Raw genomic sequence first — 21,205 nt, 5'->3', positions numbered from 1 at the left:
TATACTGTCTGTTTCAATTTTTTCATCTATAAATTGATGATGGTAATAATAGTATCTATGTCATAAAAATGGTGTAAGTTAATGCAGGGGTCAGTTATAGTAACCACTATCTGAGATTTAGTGGTTTCTCACTTAGATGATCTTTAAAGTCCCCTATACATTTAAAAGCAGATGATAAGATTATAATAGTGCCATTATAAACAAACTATTGTTTATAACACTTGCCCCCATTTATTGTCTTCTGGATGAGGAAGTTGAGGCTGAAAAGATAGGGGACCTATTTAAGGATATGCTTTTTAAGAGGAATAGCTGAGTCTAGAGCTGAGCCCTTTGATTTTGTTTCTGGTACTTTTCTTACATGATGTCATTCAGCTGGATATTGATATTTCTGTCTTAAGTGGCCTTCCTCTTGATACTTCTTATTATATTAAGGCAGTGCCATCATTCTCCAAAGTGCTGAATGCCACCAAAGACTCCAAAGCATCCATAACTTTTCCTGCCTATTTCTATTTTAATTAAAATAACACTAGCTGCTACAACAGATAAACTAAAAACTCAGTGGCTTAACATACTAGCAATTTATGTCTCATTCATGTAAAGTTCAGTATCAGTGTTTTCAGTTCTTGGTAGGTGATCTTCCATGTGGTTATTCAAGAACACAAGCTTCTTTCAGAGTGTCTCCATCCCCTTCCAAGACCTTGGAATTCTCTTTTTCTGGGTGGTAGATGAAAAAAGATCATGAAGGTCTTTTACTCACTTTGAACCTAAGCAACATGCATCACTTCCTTTTATGTTTGAAAGGCAAAAGCTGCTTGTGTGGCCCTACCTAGATGGAAGGGGGAACAGGGAAAGGTAGTCCCTGCTGGGCAGTCCCTTCCTCACAAAACTCTAGGGAAGATTGAATTTTTGGTTATCAACTAGTCATCTTTGTCACATGTATTCACTCCACTTTCAATCACCTGCCAATCATGCCTATTCTCTTTCCAAATTATCTCTCATATTGGTGCTCTACTTCCATTTCCATTGTCACCACCCTTGGCCAGGCCTTTCTGATCTCATCCTAAAATACTCTCCTCCTTAAGTGATTTCCTTGCTTCCATTCTCCACATTTTCCCACATCTCCCATATGCCACAGCCAGATTAATCATACTGATCTACTGTTTCAGAATGTCATTTTCATTGGCTCCATTCAGCAACAACTCAATGGTGATAGGGCTCCTATTCACACAGTGATAGGTGCGGAAAGGACCCCGAAATGAACGATAGCTTGTCCCTGCATTTAAGCTGCTTACAATGAGCTATGGACGAGGATGGAGAGTAAGTGCTGGAATAGAAGTACCAATAAATTTCTGTATGTGTATAGAGGGAAATATTAATTTCCCAGAAAGGAAAAACAATTCTAGTTAAGAATTATTAAGGAAAGTGAAACACAAGACTTGGGAGGAGGTAATGGGAAACATATAGTTTCTGAAGCAGCTCAAGTCTTTGGGCCAAGATAAATTTCATTCCAGGGGGCCGAGAGAGGTCTAGCTGAAACTGCTGAGTAACTGGGTAAACTTTCAGGGCATGGTGATTGGGAAAGGTGCCAAGGGATTAAAGATAAGTAGATTTTTGAATTGAAAAGAAAAGAATTCTTGGCGGGATGAGCATTGGGTGTTATGCTATATGTTGGCAAATTGAACTCCAATAAAAAATTTTTTTAAAAAAGGAAAAGAATTTAGGAAGTTCTATATTCTGTAGTCCAATGAGTTTGATATCTATATCTAGAAAAATTATAAAACTTATTAGTAAGTAGATGGGATGCAGCTGGGTTTGCTATGAACAAATCATCTCAGGTTGGTCTTGTTTTTCTCTTTTAATAGAGTCATTAGGGTTAAAGATCAGTGGTAAATGGAGGTTCAGTTTATCTGAATTTCCACTAGAATTTTGATCAGTTCAAACGAATAAAGCTCTTATGGAGAAGTTGAAACAGTGTGGCCTAGATGATGGTATGGTTCCGCATAGTAAGTTGTTATGTGAATTAATTTAAACTTGGAAGGAGGGTTATAAAGGTATTCCAGGAACCTGTTATTGCTCTTACCTCTCTTTTGTAAAAAAGAAATCAATGATTTTGATGGAAGACTTGATGCTCAGATTTGTGGTTGATAGGAATTTGGAGAGCTAAGCTAGTATCTCTGAAGTAGTGAATTCTTTTTAAAATTCTATGGGTACTTTTCTAAACTTGGGTTTGGAATGAAAAAAGACAAATGAGATATTGTCCTACATATGATAAATTTCCTCTGTATATGTTTATCCCCTTTGGAAAAGATAGAAGCCAAGAATTTCTAATTATATTTTGGCTCAGAACTGATCATGTATTAAAAGTTAACTTTGTACCAGTCAGCACCACTCAGCCAGAATGATGTTCTTGCCTATTACATTTAAAAAAGAAGTGGTCAAATAGAAGTTAGAGCCTGAATCCTCTGTTTGAGTTTTAGGAGGAAATAAGTTAATGAATTATACTGTCCTGCATATTTCCCAGTCTCTATCCTCCTCCTGATTCTGAAGTAATAGCCTTGGGGAAAAGGATCAGTGAAAAGTTGGCTGTGCTTTGATGAACAGAAGTTTGGAAATTCAGCATAAATGTTTGAGCCCTGAGCGCTAACTGAAAGTACTGTGGTTGGTAGCATCAGGAGATGTCTGAAGGCCCAACTCTACTGCTCTGGGTACTCCAGGATGAAAATCAAGGGGCCTGCTAAGTTGAACCATGGTTTAGATGGAGTGGTTAAAGTCATGACCCCCATAGCCCACTCTATACCAAGGAGAAGGGCACTGGAGCATCTTCTACTCTTGGGCCGCAGGTGAAGGAGTATAGGGTGTATCCATGCTCCTAATAAGTGGATTTCTTTTATAAATGCCCAGTGCTAAAGAGTCTTTAATTCAGTTGAGTCATGCAAGCGGCTGTCTTCTGAGTCAGCAAGGATGTATATAGAAGCTACAAGGCCCCTTGCTAGTAATATTGTAGATGGGGTTCCTAAGCAGGGCAGGGAGCAGAGAGGCTTTCTGAGGAGAAGCCTTTGAACATCCCTTTGAGTACCAAAAATACCCAAACTCCCAGGTTGCCATATATAACCTCCATTGTCTGGTTAGGAGCTAACTTCAGCATCAGAAATATTTGGATTTTAGTCCAGTACTGCCACTTAATTTTGAAACATTGAATAAGTTATTTTACCTTTCTGTATCTCAGCTTTCTTACCTGTAAAATGGGGGATATGCTATATCAACTCCTCAAGAGACAGCTAAAATAATCTGCTGATCAAGCACAGCTCAGTTTACTAGACTTACTTCCGTTAAGGAGAGATCACCATTTGGCAAAGACTGTAGTGTCTCTGGAGGAATAAGTCAGGAGAGGGACTTACAGGGTTTTCAAGCCTGGATTGGATGACTTTAAGGTGGGTCTCAAAGAAGCGGTATAGAATGACAGCTTTGAATTAGTGGGCACTGTGAGGCAGAGGTCTGGAAGTGAGCTATTTTAGGTACTTCACAGGCTTATCTTCTAGGAGTAAGTATTTCAGGAACAAGTAGCTAAACTATTTTTGCCTGGTCCTAGTCTTGTTCCCAGGGATAGGAAAGTTCAGTTAATATTACCCTGCAGAGGTTGTTTATGAGGACTAAATAAAATAATGGATGGAAGTGTATACTTTATACTTTCCTACTTTATATACTTTATGAAGTATATAACAAGTATATAAAAGTATACTTCTATAAAGTATACAAAATATAAAAAGTACATAAAGGACAGCAGCTGCTCAGCAAATATCAGTCAGTATTAATGATTGCTGTCCATTCTTTTACACTCCCTATGTTACCATGGCCAAAGGAAACCCCACCTTTATATGTCATCTTTATAAATCTCATCCTTTCATCCTGGGATTTCCTCTCTCAACTTATGCTTTTCCAGAGAAATACAAAGCTTCAAAACTACTCAACGTCCTTTCCTCCAGCCTGCCTTCCTAGACCCTCCCTAGTAGGAAGAGATTTTTGTCTTCTGAATTGCATGCCTTCATTTGGACCTCTCCTTTGTGAAACGTACTGCATTCTACTTTCTACCTATGATAGTTATATGCATCTAGATATTATTTCTCCTGTTAGACCCTAAAATCATGCTTTTGTCCCCATGTGGCACTCCCTCCCAGAGTGCTCAGCCCAGAGCCTGGTCTGTGGGGTGGTTCTCTAGATGCTTGCGGATTTTAATGAACACAATTTATTATTGACCAAACCTAAAATTGAAGGTTTTAGATAAGAGCTGCAGCTTAAGGCAAGGCCTGTGTCTTTTTGCATTCTTTGCACACAGTAGGAGAATCCATTGCCTTGAGCTGTCTGCAAATGTGACCAGATGTTGCAAGACAAATAATGTGGAAGAGGCATGTGTGCAGAAATACAAACAGGTGGTGGAACATCATGCAGAAAGTGGTAGTAAGGGAATCCAAAGAGCTAGTAGTTAAGGTCAGAGATACGGGCAAAAAAAGGCCATTTCAAACATGAAGCACTGGCTATTATTCATGGTTAAAGATCTAACTAGGAAAGACCAACTAGCAAATTCATTAAATGAAAAAAAAAATTCATTAAATGGTCCCGATCCCTTAGGTCATGGTCACTGCTTGTTAAGTTACAACATTGATCAACATGTCCCCTCTTGGGATCCACTTGGCAGGTTCCACAGTATTTTTGAAGTTAACCTTGGAAATAGAAACCTAATTTTTAAGTTAAAAACCGATTATGTTAATTTAATATTCATTAAGACTCCCATACATAATTTATTAAACATTTTAATGAAAAAACATGTCACATTATTTTGTAATAATAGCTACCATTTTACAAATGTGGTGCTTTATTATACATTAACTCATAGAATCCTCATATGACCCTATGAGGCATTTTTTACCCCATTTCCCTTGGAAGGGGACCAAGGTTCCAAGAGGTTGAATTACTTGCCCAACATCTGTTAGTCACTGAATGATGGAGTGCAAATTCAAACTTCAGGGTGGCTTCATTCCAGAGTCATATTTTTAACCACAGAAATAATTGAATATACATATATTGGTATATATTGAACATGGCTCTTGTCTAAAAGCAAGATTGTTTTACTACATGAAACTGATTTTTGGAGATGGGAGAAACATTGTGGAAGAGATAGTATAAGAATATTATATGTGAACTTATAAGTTTTTTTAGAAAATACACATATATACATATATATACTCAACTAATTATTAATATGAATAAAAATACTATTTCTATCAACTTTGCTTAATGGTCCTTAGCTATATCAGTTTTATACACTCTCACATACATGATAGGATTGCACAAGATATATATTTATTAATAATTGCCAGAAGAATAGACCAAAAAGTCAAGGAATATCAAAGACTCAAAGTTTATTACTTTATTTACTCACATAAACTAATAAGTATAGGGGATCCCTGGGTGGCACAGCGGTTTGGCGCCTGCCTTTGGCCCAGGGCGCGATCCTGAAGACCCGGGATCGAATCCCACGTCGGGCTCCCGGTGCATGGAGCCTGCTTCTCCCTCTGCCTGTGTCTCTGCCTCTCTCTATCTCTCTCTCTGTGTGACTATCATAAATAAATAAATAAATAAATAAATAAATATAATAAAAAAAATAAAACAGGATTTAAAAAAAAAACTAATAAGTATAAAAGGAGCACAGGACTCTTAGACCCTTGAGTGAGTTCTGCAGATTATATGTAATTTTTTTTTTGGTGGTTTTATTTTTCCTACCAAAAGACAGTATGTTCATATAGAAGCTTACTAAAGTAGCCACGGGTGACAAAGACAAACGACTGACTTTGCATTTAAAACAGGATAATGCATATCTTTTCAAATAGTTATCCTGTCCTTGAAATCCTAAAATAGAGTATCTTTCCTTAGTCACTCAAGGCTACTCTTTCTTCACAAAATGACTGGGACTCTTTAGTAAAGTAGTGTCATTTTGACTGAGGATATTTCTGGCCATGTCCGTCTCCCTTTCTTCTTTTCCTAGCAGGTGGGGAGAAAGCATTTGCAGCTGCCACTTGGGCTGTGTAGCTCCCAGTGGGTCCTGCTGGGGGTCTAGAGTCATTGAGCAGAAGGGCTCCCGTGGTTCCTCTGGCAGCACATCTGTGCCTTCCCGACCCGAGGGTCCAGGCAGCAGGCAAGCCATTCCCATTCCCATCTCTCTCTCTCTTTTTTTTAAAAAAAGATTTTATTTATTTTATTATTTATTCATGAGAGACACATAGAGAGAGAGGCAGAGACATAGGCAGAGAGAGGCTCCATGCAGGGAGGCTGATGTGGGACTCGAACTGGAAACTCCAGAACCACATCCTGGGCCAGAGGCAGGCACTAAACCACCAAGCCATCCAGGGATCCCCGCCATTCCCATCTCTGCGGAGGAATTCTCTTGCTACTGCCCTACTTTCTTAGGTCATTCATCTTACAGAGTTTTAGAGCAGAGCTTAGAGATTACCTGGTTTCTTGTTTCATTTTATTGACTTGGAAACTGAGGACCAGGTAGGCCTAGTGTGTCCTCCAGTGTGGGGACCGGTGGCATCAGCCTCCCTGGGATATGGAAATGCACATTCTCAGGTCCCACATCATACCTCCTGACTCTGAAACACTGGGGGGTGGGGCCCAGCAATCTGCATTTTAACCAGCCCTCCAGAAGATTCTGATTCATGCTGTGTAGTTTTAAAAGCAGTGGCTTGAGGGGTGCCTGCATGGTGCAATTAAGCCTTGGACTCTTGGTTTCCGCACAGGTCATGATCTCAGAGTCCTATGATGGAGGCCCATGTCTGGATTCTTGCTCAGCTAGGAGTCTGCTTGAGGATTCTCTCTCTCCGCCCCCCCCACCCATGCCCCACACATGTGTGTGCGTGTGCCTGTGTGTATGTGTGCTCTCCCTCAAATAAATAAATAAACCCTTAAAAACAAAACAAAACAAAACACTGGCTTGAGCCATTTGTGCAAGATCATGCAGCTACCAGCAGGACACAAAGCTGGGTTTCCTGACATCCAGTGTAGAGCTCCATTGCTCTGCTTCTGCCCCTTCCTGAGCTTCACTCACTGGGTGTTTTTTTTTCTTCTTCCCCGTGGCTTTCTTTTGGAAGCCGGCGTTTGTTCATTTAGTTTTAATGAGGTCCGATCTAGCTGCCTTTCCCCCTCTCTCAGCTTGCTGAAAGATCTAAGTTCAGGAGCTATTACCTAATTATATTAATTTCATGTCTGGGGATTTTAACAATTTCTTCAAATTGAAGTTTTAATATTACCACAAATCCTTGCCCTAAGCAGAGGTATTGTTAGTTCCCCTCGTTCATAGATTTGTCTTTGCTTTTCAAGCAAAGTTCAGCAGCTGAGCAGATGCATTTTCTTTCAGTCTTCTAAGTAGACAAGAAAGGCTCCTGCTCTTTCATGAGCAATATTCTTTCTCTAGTGACAGTTCTGATCCCATCCTGACAAAACTGCCCACCAAGATTACTCCTTTCAACTCCATTCTCAAAGCCCCAGCTTCCGTGCCACTCCTCGACCTCCTGTGTGGAAAGAACGAGGCTCTCCCTCTGCCTCAGTGGGCAGTAGGCAGGACAGACACTTTGTCTGACCCTCCTTTCCTTTCCTGTTCTTCAGGGATATGCTCCATGTGACTGAGCTTCCAAGGGGCTCCACTTCCTTTAATCTCCCTTTTCTGGGCCTGCATTTCCTTTGGGCTTTCCTACTCAGGCTGGGAACCTATTGTCACAAGGCCCTGGCAGGGAGCTATGTATTTTTTTGGCCGTTGTCTTCCAGGACAGAAGTATGCAGGGAAGCTAATTGGCACTTTTGAGCTCCACTAGGCTTCTGCTTGGTATGAGGCTTACTAAACTGAGCCCAGGAAACTCTGAGGCCTTAGAATGTTTTCTTTTTTCACCTGTCTCTTCCTCTTGCCCCAAGGGAGCTCTTTCAATCTGGACCTTCTCCATGTGGTTCACCTAGGCCATACCCAAACTGGAGAGCTCCTGGGAGGCTGGGGATCTTCTAGATCAGAACTCTAAAAGAAAGTAAACTCTGAGGAGGCCTGGAACCAGAGTGGGTCCAGTGGGTCTGGACTTGACCTGGCTGCCAGGTATCCTTGGATGCCTAAGGGTGAGGCTGGCCCCGGGGACTGACCAGAGAACACAAAAAGTCACAGGGAGAGAGAGGTAAAAGTTTCAGGAAATTTCTGCTAGGTATTTGGATTCGTGACATTTGTCTACTTGAGGTCAGATTTTCAGTACTGAAAACTGTAAATACTAATATTTGCTCGATGCCTCTGGGCTTGGGTTTATTTATTTATTTATTTATTTATTTTTTAATTAATTTATTTATTTATGATAGTCATCAGCGAGAGAGAGAGAGAGAGAGAGAGAGGCAGAGACACAGGAGGAGGGAGAAGCAGGCTCCATGCACCGGGAGCCCGACGTGGGATTCGATCCCGGGTCTCCAGGATCGCGCCCTGGGCCAAAGGCAGGCGCCAAACCGCTGCGCCACCCAGGGATCCCCTGGGCTTGGGTTTAAATGAGTACACCTTTGCATGATTCTGTTTGCATTGGAAGGTGTTATGGGGTCCCTGTTGACATGTAAGAAATGACAAAGATAATAGTACTACTAGGGAGTACATGCCATGGCTTTCTGTCATAGGAACGCTATAGACATCAGCACAAATCCTCTCCAGCTGGCACAGTGGCTACTATTAGCCTCATTGTCCCATTGAGGAGATGGAGACTGAGATGAAGCAATTCACTTAGAGTATAAAATGCTAACCAAGTGGGGAAATTTAGCCACAGTTTTCTTTTTTTTCTGACGTTTTGGTATGGAGGTTAAGGCACATCAACTCTGAAGTTCAGATCCTAGCTCTGCCACTTAGTAGTGTAAGACCTGGCTATACTCAAGCTCCCCCTACCTCAGTTCCTCCATCTGTAAAGTGGACATAATAATGGCATCTGCTTTATAAGTTTGCAAAGATTTAAGAATTAGTATACATTAATGCTTAAAAAACTCCTGGAATAATCACTATATGCATGTTGGCTAAGGATATGGAAGGTTGGAAAAAGGATGGTTTCATCTTATTTGCCAAATGAACTAATCCTTTTAAGTAGGTTTTTCTTCATGTCTAATACTTCTTTTCTGGCTCTTTTCAGTGCTAGGTAATAAAACAATTCAGTGCTTAGTAGGAGAGTCCAGGAAGGGATATGTAATTTTTACTTAGAACAAATAACCCATTTATCACTCCCCTCACCCTCTCCCTGAGTGCTCTCTGGGCACCCTGCACCTTTGTAACTCTTGTGGCTGCAAATCACACAGCAGCCAGTGCTGCATCCCATTTGCAGTACAAAGAGACTGCCAGGAAGGAATGGGCTTAATTAGTAAGAGATGTTCAAGGTAAAGCCTTTACAAAAGAGCTAACAGTGCTGTGTTAAAGGGAAGAAATATGATGAAAGCCACCATTACTGGAGCCAGGATGAGGCATACATTTCCTTAGCCTTTGCCTGCCATATCACATCTGCTTAGATGTCCCAGCTCCAATTTCAGGCTAGTTCAAAGCTTAGGTTTCTGACTAGAACAGTGTAAGAGCCATGGAGCTTATGCCATCAGATCTGTAATGACTCTGGCCAATTAACATGCCAACTTGGGGAAAATGTAAGTGAAAGAAACAGGGACCCATCTCCCAGAGCAAAATGTGAGAAGCAGACATGGAAGTAGGCTTTCCCAAATACAAGTAGAAATTTCTAAGCCTAAGCCTGGAGATAAGCACTGTGAGGGCTCAGCACTGTGAGGGCTCAAAGCAATGACTTTGGATGAGGGGATAGAAATAACTAAACTGAGGTGGCAACAGCTCTGCAGAGTTGGGACTTCCTGGTAAGAGGGAAGGTTAGCGCAAGCAATAGACTCAGAAATCTCCATTCTAAGGTTGTGTCATCACTTGCCAGTTTTGTGATATTGAGTGAGTCACTACCTCTGTGGGCTGTAGGTTTTTAAGGTCTTACGTATTATTCTTAGTAACCTCCAAATATGCATTAAGTTTCATCCAAGGTCTTTAAGGAAGAGACAGAGAATCTTCTCTAACAAATTGCTAAAGGCTCCAGAGAAATCTCAGTTGAAGATGGGGATAACAGTTATATGACTTAAATGGAATATTTGCTTCCCCTTAATTCATCTATCCTATTAAGCATTAGGTGGGCATCTTAGAATTTGTGGCTATTGAAACAATTTCCCAACCACAATTAGGTAGTTTTTAACTATTTCTTGGCTTTATTTATAGTCACTAGTGAGGCTTACACTTTGTTTCTAGAACTGACCTGGGAGTTTAATTCTTTGACCAAACTCAATGTGTAGATTCTATTCTGAGCAATCTAAAGTTGTTATAGTTCTTGTGGGTGTATGAAATTTGTTAAAATTCTTGAGGGTGCATGATATTTGAAATATGTAATTTGAGCAGACTTGGTCATTCATTCATTCATTCCACACATATTTAAGGAGTTCTGACTATGTTCCAGGCCATATACTAAGTATTAGGGAGATGGCAGCGACCCAGGCAAACCCTACCATGACACCATCAAAAATCTCCCTAGTGTGACAATGAGGTCCATGTGCATTTACAATAGGACAGAGTAAGTTTCATGACAGCAGAAGTGTAGGAGGCATGGCAGAGACCGTGAGCTCCGCATTATCTATGTTTCTACGTTTTTTAGTCCCTTGCATTTGGTAGCATTGTGTGATTAATTGTCACCAAAGCCTCGTGTGTTGAAATGATGTGTCACTTTCATCCAGGATAGTCTCTCCATGCTCACTTGGAGGCCTCAGATTCCAGAGAACAGAGCTACAAGACAGAAGAGGGTGGCCTGGTCTGCTTCAGACATGTGATGTGAATGAGAAAGAATCTTCTAATGTCAGCGTCACAAAAGACAAAGCCTGTGGCAATATTTCAGATTAAAAGAGGCAACTAATTGCAGTATTCACCCCTAGAATGGATCATATACGAGAAGGGGGATAATGCTACAAGAAACATACTAAGATCAACTGATGAAATTAAAATATGAATATGAGAGGAGATTTTAAGAAGTATTAGTGTAATCTGTAAAGATGACAATTGTAACTATAGTTACATAGGAGACCTCTCTATTCTTAGGGCATATACACCTAAGTATTTAGGGACAAAGAACCACATGTTATGTAAGTTAAATGCAAATGGGGTAAAATGTTAACAATGAGTAAATCTGGATAAAAGATATTTGGATGTTCCTTGTACTATTTTTAGTTTTGCAACTTTTTGTAAGCTTGAAATAATTTCCAAATTGTTAAAAAATAAAATGTTATTAAGTCACTAAGGTGTCAGAGTTTACTGTTGCCACATCATTGCCCATATTTTCTTGACCAGTACAGATGGAATTGAGAAGATGTTGCAGGGCTAGCAAATTAATTGAGAGGATAAGGAAAGAGTTCCTAGAAGAAGATTGTTTGAAAAATAAGGAGGAATTAAACAAGTGAAGAGGGAGGAGTATTCCAAGCAGGGGAACTATATATGAAAGCCAGTAGTGAGAGAGTATGGTACATTCACAGAATAGAAAGAATTCAGCATGGCTAGGATGTAGAGGTTGAGCAGGGAAGAGATTAGAAATGAAGCTGGAGATGTAGGCAGGTCCAAGTTCCAAAGGGACATTGAAGCTGTGTTACGGTGTTTGGATTTTATACTAAGGGCAGTGGAAAACCATGAAGGGTTTTAAGCAAGAGAGTGCCTTAATGGTTACATTTTAAAATGGACTGGAAGGGAATAACAGTATTTCAGGAAAGGTCAGTGGGGTAATGGCCAGAGGGATGGAGAGATGTGGGAGATTTGAGGTTTGAAAGCTGGTTAGGAAATGAAGTCTGTTGTCCTAGGTGATGAGATAAGCTTCTGCGGTGCCAATGGAAATAGGTTCTTGCCACTCTTGTGTCTCAGTTTCTGTCCTAGCTCTCTGGGGTAGTAAAACTCTGCTAATTGATACTTAGACAAGGAATTAGATTAGATTTGGAAGCTTCAAAATAGCATGTTTTTACATTTACAAGAGATTTCTGCATGCTTAATGATTAAAGGATTTTCTATAGTTAGTGAGTGACCTGTTGACATGTCATTTTATAGATGGGGTCATGGAGCTCTAAATACTCTGCTTTCTGTTCCTCAGGGATTTGGCTGGCAAGCTAGGAATGGGATGCCAAGCTTTTAGCGTTTAGACTTAGTGTAATTCCAAATTAATTATTCACAGGTCAAGACATGTTACATATGCCTTTTTATATTCCTTTTTGGGTTTTAATCCTCAATTTTTCTGGTTCCATTAGCCAGTGCTGTCCTTTTCACTGATGTGTGTTTTGAAGCCTACGTAGGAACACAGATTTTTAAGCATTCAATTGATCACCATCCTTCAACCCCTGATACTTTCTCATGCATCATGACCAGGTTCAGTTGTGCTCCTGATTACTCTTTCTTCCTAAACCACACTAAGTGCCCATGGGCAAACTTCCAACATTCTGCAGATAGGGTTTCTTGTGGTCCTCTCCCACTAGCAGGATTGGGTCTGGTATGTTCAGCTTTGAAACTCTAGCACTATGAGCAGGGCTCATAGAAGATGCTCATACTTAGGATTTGCTCAACTAAATAGAAGTGATTGAAAGCAGACACTCCTAACTGAAAGGGCTGAAGGCTCAGATTGTTTGAACATAAATGAATTTATGTGTGTGTAATTATATTTGCATTTATATATGTTGGGGCTTCATGTTCAAAAATTTTCTTTGAATGTAGATATAGGTGGTGGGTATGATTCTTTTGTGGGTCTGTCATTGGTTATTTCAAGGCAGTAGAACAATGTAGCAATCCCACTTTTGGGTATATAGCCAAAGGAAATGAAATCACTATCTTGGAGAGATACTCATCGCCCCCATGTTTATTGCAGCATTATTTACAATAGTCAAGACATGAAACAGACTAAGTATCCACTGATGGATGAGTGAATAAAGAAAATTATATATATATATTTTTCAATGGATATATGTTTAGTATGTATACATATTTTATACATGTGTGTATGTGTATATATAAATATATTCAATAGAATATTTTTTAAGCCACTAAAGAGATGAAAGTCCTGCTATTTGTGACAACACAAATGAAACTTGAGGACATCATGCCAAGTGAAATGAGTCAGACAGAGTAAGGCAAGTACTGGATGATTTCACTTATATGTGGAATCTAAAAAGAACCAAACTCAGAGACCCAGAGAGTAGATTGGTGTTCCAGGTTGTGGTGGGGGTGGGGATGATGGAAATGGGTAGCCGTAGTCAAAGGATACAAACTTCCAGTTATAAAATGAATCAAGGGATCCCTGGGTGGCACAGCGGTTTGGCGCCTGCCTTTGGCCCAGGGCGCGATCCTGGAGACCCGGGATCGAATCCCACGTCGGGCTCCCGGTGCATGGAGCCTGCTTCTCCCTCTGCCTGTGTCTCTGCCTCTCTCTCTCTCTGTGACTATCATAAAAAATAAAATAAAATAAAATAAAATGAATCAAGTCTGGGCATCTAATGGAGAGCATGGTGATAATGGCTAAGAATACAGTATTGTATACTTGAAATTTGCTAAGAGAGTAGGTCTTAATTCTCATCACACCAAAAAAAGAAAAAGTGAGGTGATAGATATAACTAACCTTATTGTGGCAATCATTTCATAATATATGTGTATCAAATCATCACCTTGTACAATGTTACATGTCAATTGTATTTATACAATTGTTAAGTTATACAATGTTACATGTCAATTGTATCTCAATAAAGCAGGCTTAGCCTCCTTATTCCCAGTGAGCTTCCTTTCATGCAAATGTCAACCTTCAGAGTTGGTCTGAACCCCAAACCCCTCTCCTCTGTGGGTTTCTTCCTTCTAAGTCCTCCTTACCACCCTGTACAGCATTTGACTTTGGCATAAAGTAATTTGGCCTTGCCAGCAATTTATTGGTCTTATAGGACACAGGTGGCTAGTCATCTTTTATAAAACTAGCACACAGCAGACACCTAATTAATGATGATGATGGTAATAATATAGTGGTAATTGAACTAGACACCTTCTGTTAGTATTGTATCCTGTAGGGACTGCTGTCTTCCTTTGTTTGGATCAGTGTCTTTGTTCTACTCCTTGAAAGACAATTGTGTGTGTCATGGAGGTGACTATCCAGGTAAACCAGCAGAAATGAGCCCAGAAAGGGTAAGTAACTTGCCCAAGATCACATACTTGGTAAAGTGACAGAGATAAGATTCAAACCCAGACCTGAGTGACTGAAGCCCATGTTCTGAGCCCCTAGCCCCACCGGCAGGACGCTGCAATTCTGAAGAGTTGGCTTGATCATGTAGTCAGGAAGGCCTGGAGAGATACCTGTAAGCCTTTCTTCCCATCTGAGATAGAGAAACTAGAACATGGTGCCCCATGTGACTGCCTTGTGACCACTGAGGAGTTAAAGGCAGATTTTAGGATTTTCCTGGAGCAGAGACTTTGGTAATTACTTCACAGCTGTTCTCAAGGCGAAGTGAGCCCGGGCATTCCTCTCTTCCGTCTCCTTTCAGAATGTTCTTTCTGGCGCAGAAATATTTAGTGTGGCTCTATTTGAATTGTTGAAGTTACAGCATCTGGTATTTTGCGTGCATTTACTCTGAAATTAAAAAAAAAAAAGGATCTTATTGTTCTCCCTGCAGTAAAATATCTGTCTCTTTCTATGTCTCCCCTCCCCTCCCCCCTTTTAATTTTAAAGCATTTGTTTGGAACATTCTCCTCTCTTCAGGCTGTATCCGCCTTGATGAAATTCAGGTTTCAAGAGTGTCTGCTCTGGTTCCAGCAGGGTTTTGAGGACTTTTAAATTTGTCAGCCAGTCCCTGTAAGCAGTGGGCCACCCTTTCAATAATTAAAGGAAAAAACCCCAAAGCTACTAACAACCTGCCCTTCCTCTCCTTTTTCACACTCATTCTAGCATTTTTGGTTAATACCACTGTTGATAAATTAGAAAACAAAATCTCTGTGGGCGACCAGGCAAAATTTATTAATCATATAACCCTCGCAGACGGCATAGCCCTAATACAAATATTTGTGCTTCTGTCACTGGCAGTCGTCTGATCACTGCCAAACAGTGACAGATTTTAAAGACAATCACATTAAGTATTAATCAAGCTTGAAAGATGCAGTCATGCAGAGGCATACTAACGAGTAGGCATTTCCCGCCTGCTTTCTGCACTAACAGCATCCTATGCCAGTGGATTATTGAAAATGTTCTTCTCCTTCATAAAACATCACTTTCAGCATGCCTAAAAATCTAAAATGGCCATTGGCTGGTGGGTGGCCTGAAATGACAAGCTTCTCCTAGATGATATCCTGGGCTCTGTATAGGTTTCCCTCACCATGCTCACCTTCCTTATTCTAGCTTTTCTCTTGATTTGGGGGTGTCATCAGGTGCTAGATGTTTGGTATGAGGATTAGAAAACTCTTGGAGGTTAGGAAAGTCAATTAGTCTGCACAAGAGGCTGGGCCTACAAGGAAGGGAGAGACAACTGCAGAAGAGGGACCTGGGTGCTAGTGAGAACATGGGGGTGGTCATATCTGTCTGGCTGGGGCTGGAGAATAGCAGGAGGTAATATTTGCCAAGTTCTGTGGGTTGGCAAAGACAAGAGATTAAGTAACTCATACTACTTTGAGAAAAGCCTAAGAAGGCTCCTCAGAGATAGAAAGCATCCTACAGGGTAGATTTGCCAGTCTGTATACTCTGGGAAGTTGGTTCCAAAGAGAAGGGAATTAAGTGGTGATTTAGACGATTTAGACAGACAATCCCGGATGAGTCCAGTGGTCCTTGGGGGATGCAGAGAGGAAGAATCAGAGCTCTGGTCCCAACACAGAGCCTCCCTGAATTGCTCAGTCCTTACCCACAGTAGAGGGACCCCAGACGCTCCACAGCTGTTCAGAGTTCCTAGGTGTTAATATTGAAGAAAAAACAGATGGAATTACCAAAAAAGAAGTGGACTGACAGCTCAGTCAGTGCCTCATGGGATCTTGCCCAGTTGGGGTGCTTTTTAGCTTTTTGATTTCAGAAACCTGAGTAACTGTTTGTTCTGAGGCCAGGCTAAGGGAATTGACTTACACTCACCAAACTCCTATGAGCCTGATAAATAAGTAGAAAATCTCAGTTACTTATTTCTAATGAGAATATATAATTACTGGGGTAAGGATGTATTTTATGTGTGTATTAATCTAAATTGGCTGGTTGGCTCCTTCTCTCTGTGTAGGTAAATCTGCAAATCACAATTTAAAAGTCATTTGCTAAGTAAAGCCCATAAAGAGGACACATTATCCTCTTGGCAGTATTAAAAATGTACCAGTAAATTCTCATTGTTTGGTCTCTATCTGTCCTGACTCCTTGAAGACCACTTTCACTAACTTTTCACACAACCTTCTGTCTAATTAATTAGGTTCCAAGTCATTTCTTGGAGATTAAATCTCCTTTAGTTAGGTTTTTGTTTTTGTTTTTTTTTTAGAGGATAGGCAGGAGTTAGAAGCCTGCAGGTGGGATACTAGGTAGAGAAAAATCAGAAGATAATTATCTCTTGGTAACTTTCACAAGCAACCAGCCCATTTAAACTCCCAATATTCCCCTCTTCTGTTATTATTGAGGAAAAAAAATCTAGAATCCTAAAATTTAGAAGCTAGGAGAGGTTTTAGAAATAATATAACCCAGCTACTTGGATTCATATAATTACCTGCTATTTTGGTTACTTGAATTAACTTCTTATTTGTAAATCTCCATTTTTCCTTTTTCTTTCTTCTGAGGAGTAGATGTTCTCTTATCAAAACTAACTACTCGCTCTTCTATGTGCTTGATCCCATTTCCTTTATTGTGACCACGTAGCTTATTGTCCAAACTGGGACTATTTGGACTATTGAGAGCCAAAGGGAGCTATTATTAATAATAAAGCCTGGACCACAGGCAAAACCAAGGCTGTCCTGAGAAAACTTGTACGTATAGTCACCACCATTTCTGCAGCCCCGTCCCCACCTTTAAACCTCGATTCTTGATTTGAAATAGTTCTTGTTTTAGTCGCTTTTTCAAACTCTCCTTTTCTTCTGCTTCCAGTTTTGTTGTGAGCCATCTTTGTAGGTCATCTCTAGGAGTTTGAGGTGTGGTTTGTTTGCCTCTTGGGGGAGACTCCTCTCCTGCCTTGTGGGTGTGGGGTGGGAATAAAGCACAGAAACTCTTTCCCCAGTGCTCCCCAAAAGGCAGATATTTCTCTGGTAAGAATGCTGAGTAAGAGGTTCAAGGTGAGAATGCCGAGAGAAATCATTTTGCTGTAAGCAATCTTTGCTGCCTCTGCTGCTTCTGCACCCAGCACTCCCCAGGGCCTGCTGGCTTCGGACCCTACTCAGAATGCCTCTGATTTTCTCCATCCTCGCTCTCCGCCTTGGCCCTGGGACTCCTCCCTTAGGTCACCCTTCCTTGCGTTGCCTCCACCGGTCTGCTCTGTTGTCCCTGGAAAGAGGTCCCTGTGCTGTGCTGCTGTCGCAGGACCCTCCGCCCTCGCTCTATTTGCCCTCGGCAGGCAGCAGGGAGCCGGCCTACAGTGACAACTTAATAAATACCTGTTAATTGGAATGATAATGTGGGGCTGTAAGTGGAGCTTCAGGGTTCTGTTTTCAGCCTTCTCGCTTTGTTCTATGCAGGAAGACGAGTATTTTTGGCGTTGTTGCCTCTCTGCCTGGAGAAAGAAACAATTATTGTGCTTGCAAAGTCATTCATTCACACAGGAGGGGTCAACTCCCTAAACCTCCAAATTGAGTGCCTCATATGAGAGAAAGTGTAAGGAACCCTGGGGTTTGGGGGCATTGTGATTTCAGAGACAGATGAAATAAAAAGTCACTTCTAAGCTTCTTTCACTTTTGCAATTTTGGCTCTTCCGTTCCTTAAAGGTTAAATGCCCCACACAAGCCACTGACAATCAAGTGAGATGTCCATGGGGAGCTGCCTGGTGGGCCCTTTGTAGATGTTGGTTGAAGCTGATTTGGCCTCAGGGGTATGGCTAGAGATCTTTACTGAGGATTTGTGAAATTTGTCCCAAGACTCAGCTGGGGGTGGGGTGGGGTGGGGTCTGTTAACAAGGTTGAAATTATTTCCTAACCCCTTTCCATCTTCTGCCAAAAATCTCCGAAGGTTCAAGAAGAATTGAGTTCATTTCCCCTGAATTGCTTCCTGTTCATTATTTTAATGTCAACCTCATCTCGATTCCTCACTCACAGCCTGACTAGCAAGGAGGAAGAAGTATTGATTGTTTCCTAAGAAGCCGCTTTGAGACTCTCTAGGGCATTGGATGTGTAGCTTTTGGGCAGGGCCAAGAGTTCAGAAAATCCTTCAGGCTTCTAGATATTTAGATTCTATGCAATCTTCCATCTTGTAACCTGAAATAGATGCTGCCCCTTTTGCCACGGGCGGATTGAGATCCAGCCCCACCGCGTGTCAAGCAGGGGTCCGCTCTGGACTCCTTTTTACTGCCAGTCTGTGTCTACACTCCTCTCCCAGTCTGGGCGCCCTTTCTCTCCATCAGCCCGCCCCTGCTTCCCTTCCCTGAAGACAGCTCCCAGCCCCTGGAGTTGCTCTCCTCCCACACACAGGGTTTAAGGTCCTGATGGGAGAAACACCGGCATCCTTTTATGCTCCTGAGTTTGCTTGTGGGATCAGGCCCAGGTTACTGTCGAGGAGCTTCGCCTGAAATTGCAGCCCACCTTGGTTTCTTTCTCTTCCTGTTCTGCTTTTTCTTGCTGCCTGTTTCTCCTGGGAGCACTTTGTGCTGAATCACCTGCCTATGCATCTTGTCTCGGGCTCTACTTCTGGGAGACCTGACCCAAATCAATATTATTGCAATGAATTCTCACAGCTGCTCTGTGAGAATTAAATTAAAAAATAAAAATAAAAAAGAACTTTCATTGTTTTCACTATAAATGAAAGAACTGAGATCCTTAGAATTTAAGTGATTTCCTCATGACCACACAACTAATAAGTAAGGTGCAGAGCTGGGATTTAAATCCAGAACTTTTGATTCTAAATCTAGAAGGATTTTGGTTGGGGGGAAGAGAGGTTTGCATGAACAAACAAACATTTTTTTCTTTTTTTTTTTTTTTTGCCTGAAATGCAATGGCATGCAGCTGAGTGAAATAAAGTTTGATTTTGTATTTTCTATCCAGATAAGTTTAATTTTTGTAAGCTTTGTGTCGCCCGGAGCTGTGTTTGGTAGCTTGCTCTCACTGGCTGTCAACAACATGTAAAAAGTGTATCTGCACATAGCTCACTGCTCCCTTCCACAAGCCCCAAGACCTTGGCAAGCCTTCTTGGTGTCAATCAGCAGTCCCTCGTAACGTAAAAAGCAGTGGCAGCTATGGTTTCCCATTGCAGAGTCCCTCATTAAAATCTGTGCTTGGCAGAGCAGCTGGTCCTAGATCACAGATTCCTGCTCACGGTGGGGAGCTCCATGGATAGAGACAAGGAATGCACACAGCTTGTTAATGACACTGTCAGAAGGTGGGGTTCCCTTCCCGGTATTTCTAGAGAAATTTAGGTCATTTATAACACACATAGACATTTATTCACTCATAGCTAAGCTCTCATATTTTCTCTCTGTGGGAGAATTATTAATAAGCAAAACTTTCCAAAGGTTTTTCTAGTTGCTCACTGTAAAGAAGGAAGTGCTAGAGTCTAGGGGAGATTCCAAGAAGTATAAGACCATCCCCTGCCCTTAAGAGAATCCCCATGATTTAATTATTATCAGGAGGTAACAATGGTGATGGCAATTGTAATACTCATCCATGAGCTGCTGTCTTACAGTTAACAAAGTATTTTCACCTTAATTAATTTATTTCTCCTGTGGCCCTTTTCTTGGAGTGGAAACTCAGCAAGTTTGCTCCATACTGATTCATCGTCAATAGACAGAGAAGCTAGCTCTGCTGTTACTGATACAATCAAAGTTTCTAGTACTGTCACCTGTGAATGACTGAAACCTCATTATATATATAAAATTATCTTTCTCTTTCCCCCTATCTCTTTATATATCTTCAGACACATGAAGTTGGATGGAGGAAAGGTCAAAACAGCTTTTATGGATACCAATTCTCTCAAGGCCTACTTGCGTGAACTTCTCGTGGAATCATAATTCTAACTTTGGAAATGTACTCTTATATCCAGAACCTCAAAAATCTGGGAGAGATTTTTGCTTAATACACACTTGACAGTCTCAGATAAGGATGTTTTAAAAAGTTGTTGTGGCCTCACTGAATTGTAATGGTTAAAAATATTTATTGAGTTCCTACTGTGTGTTGGAAACTTTGCTAAGCACTGTGGATCCAAGAGGTATAGGGTGGGCTCCATGCCCTCAAGCAGTTTGTACTCAAGTTGAAAAGACCCACTTAGGCTAAGCCATGGATGCTGGGTAAGGAGTTGCTCAGTGGATGGAGAAATTGGTCTGGTACAATCGGCGATGACGTAGAAAGGAGATAGAATAATGAAAGACCTTCAGTGAGGGATACTATTTAGAGAAGTAGAGATGCAGGGGAAGAATGCTCCAGGCAGGGGTAGCAGATGGAATTAGTATTTTGAACTGGGAATGCATGAATCATATTTAGAAGACAATGAACAGAATATGACTGGACTGGAGTGTTGATATAAGAGAGGGCAGAAACATAAGCCTAGGAATCCAGGTAAAGCTTAAATGCCAAACCAAGAAATTAGCTCCCTGGTGACAGCCACCATATACAGTATGGTAATTACATATGGTAAATACAATAGAAATGATGACTGGTATATCTAATATTTGCTTGGTCTTGCAGTTGATGTTTCATGTGCCATCTACCTAATTACTTTTTTTTTTTTTTAAAGATTTTATTTACTTATTCATGAGAGGCACAGAGAAAGAGGCAGAGACATAGGCAAAGGGAGAAGCAGGTTCCCTGCAGGGAGCCTGACATAGGACTCAACCCCAGGACCCCAGGACCACAACCTGAGTGAGCCGAAGGGAGACGCTCAACCACTGAGCCACCCAGGTGTCCCTACCTAATCACTCTTTAAATCAGTAGGTATTCATTGTCCACGATACTGTTCGAAGCAACCCAGTAAGGTACTTG

At 41.1% G+C, this 21,205-nt stretch overlaps 1 protein-coding gene across 17 annotated transcripts in view; it reads left to right on the top strand.

Moving 5' to 3' along the window:
- LOC144320748 (uncharacterized) overlaps positions 1–21,205 on the top strand; it is a 315,500-nt gene that overhangs the window by 175,820 nt on the left and 118,475 nt on the right. The window contains exon 4 of one of the 17 annotated variants that reach the window (XR_013386381.1): positions 13,147–13,380. The exons of 15 other annotated variants lie outside the window; for them this stretch is intronic. The gene's annotated coding sequence lies outside the window, so the exon portion shown is untranslated. Of the gene's footprint in view, positions 1–10,818; positions 11,998–13,146; positions 13,381–21,205 lie in introns of those variants that run through there. One more of the 17 variants, XR_013386373.1, reaches the window with a different exon arrangement.

Source organism: Canis aureus, chromosome 9 (assembly GCF_053574225.1).
Source record: "Canis aureus isolate CA01 chromosome 9, VMU_Caureus_v.1.0, whole genome shotgun sequence".
Taxonomy (NCBI): Eukaryota; Metazoa; Chordata; class Mammalia; order Carnivora; family Canidae; genus Canis; species Canis aureus.
Note: the sequence above shows the minus strand (reverse complement) of the source record. Positions and strands in the feature narration are given on the sequence as shown.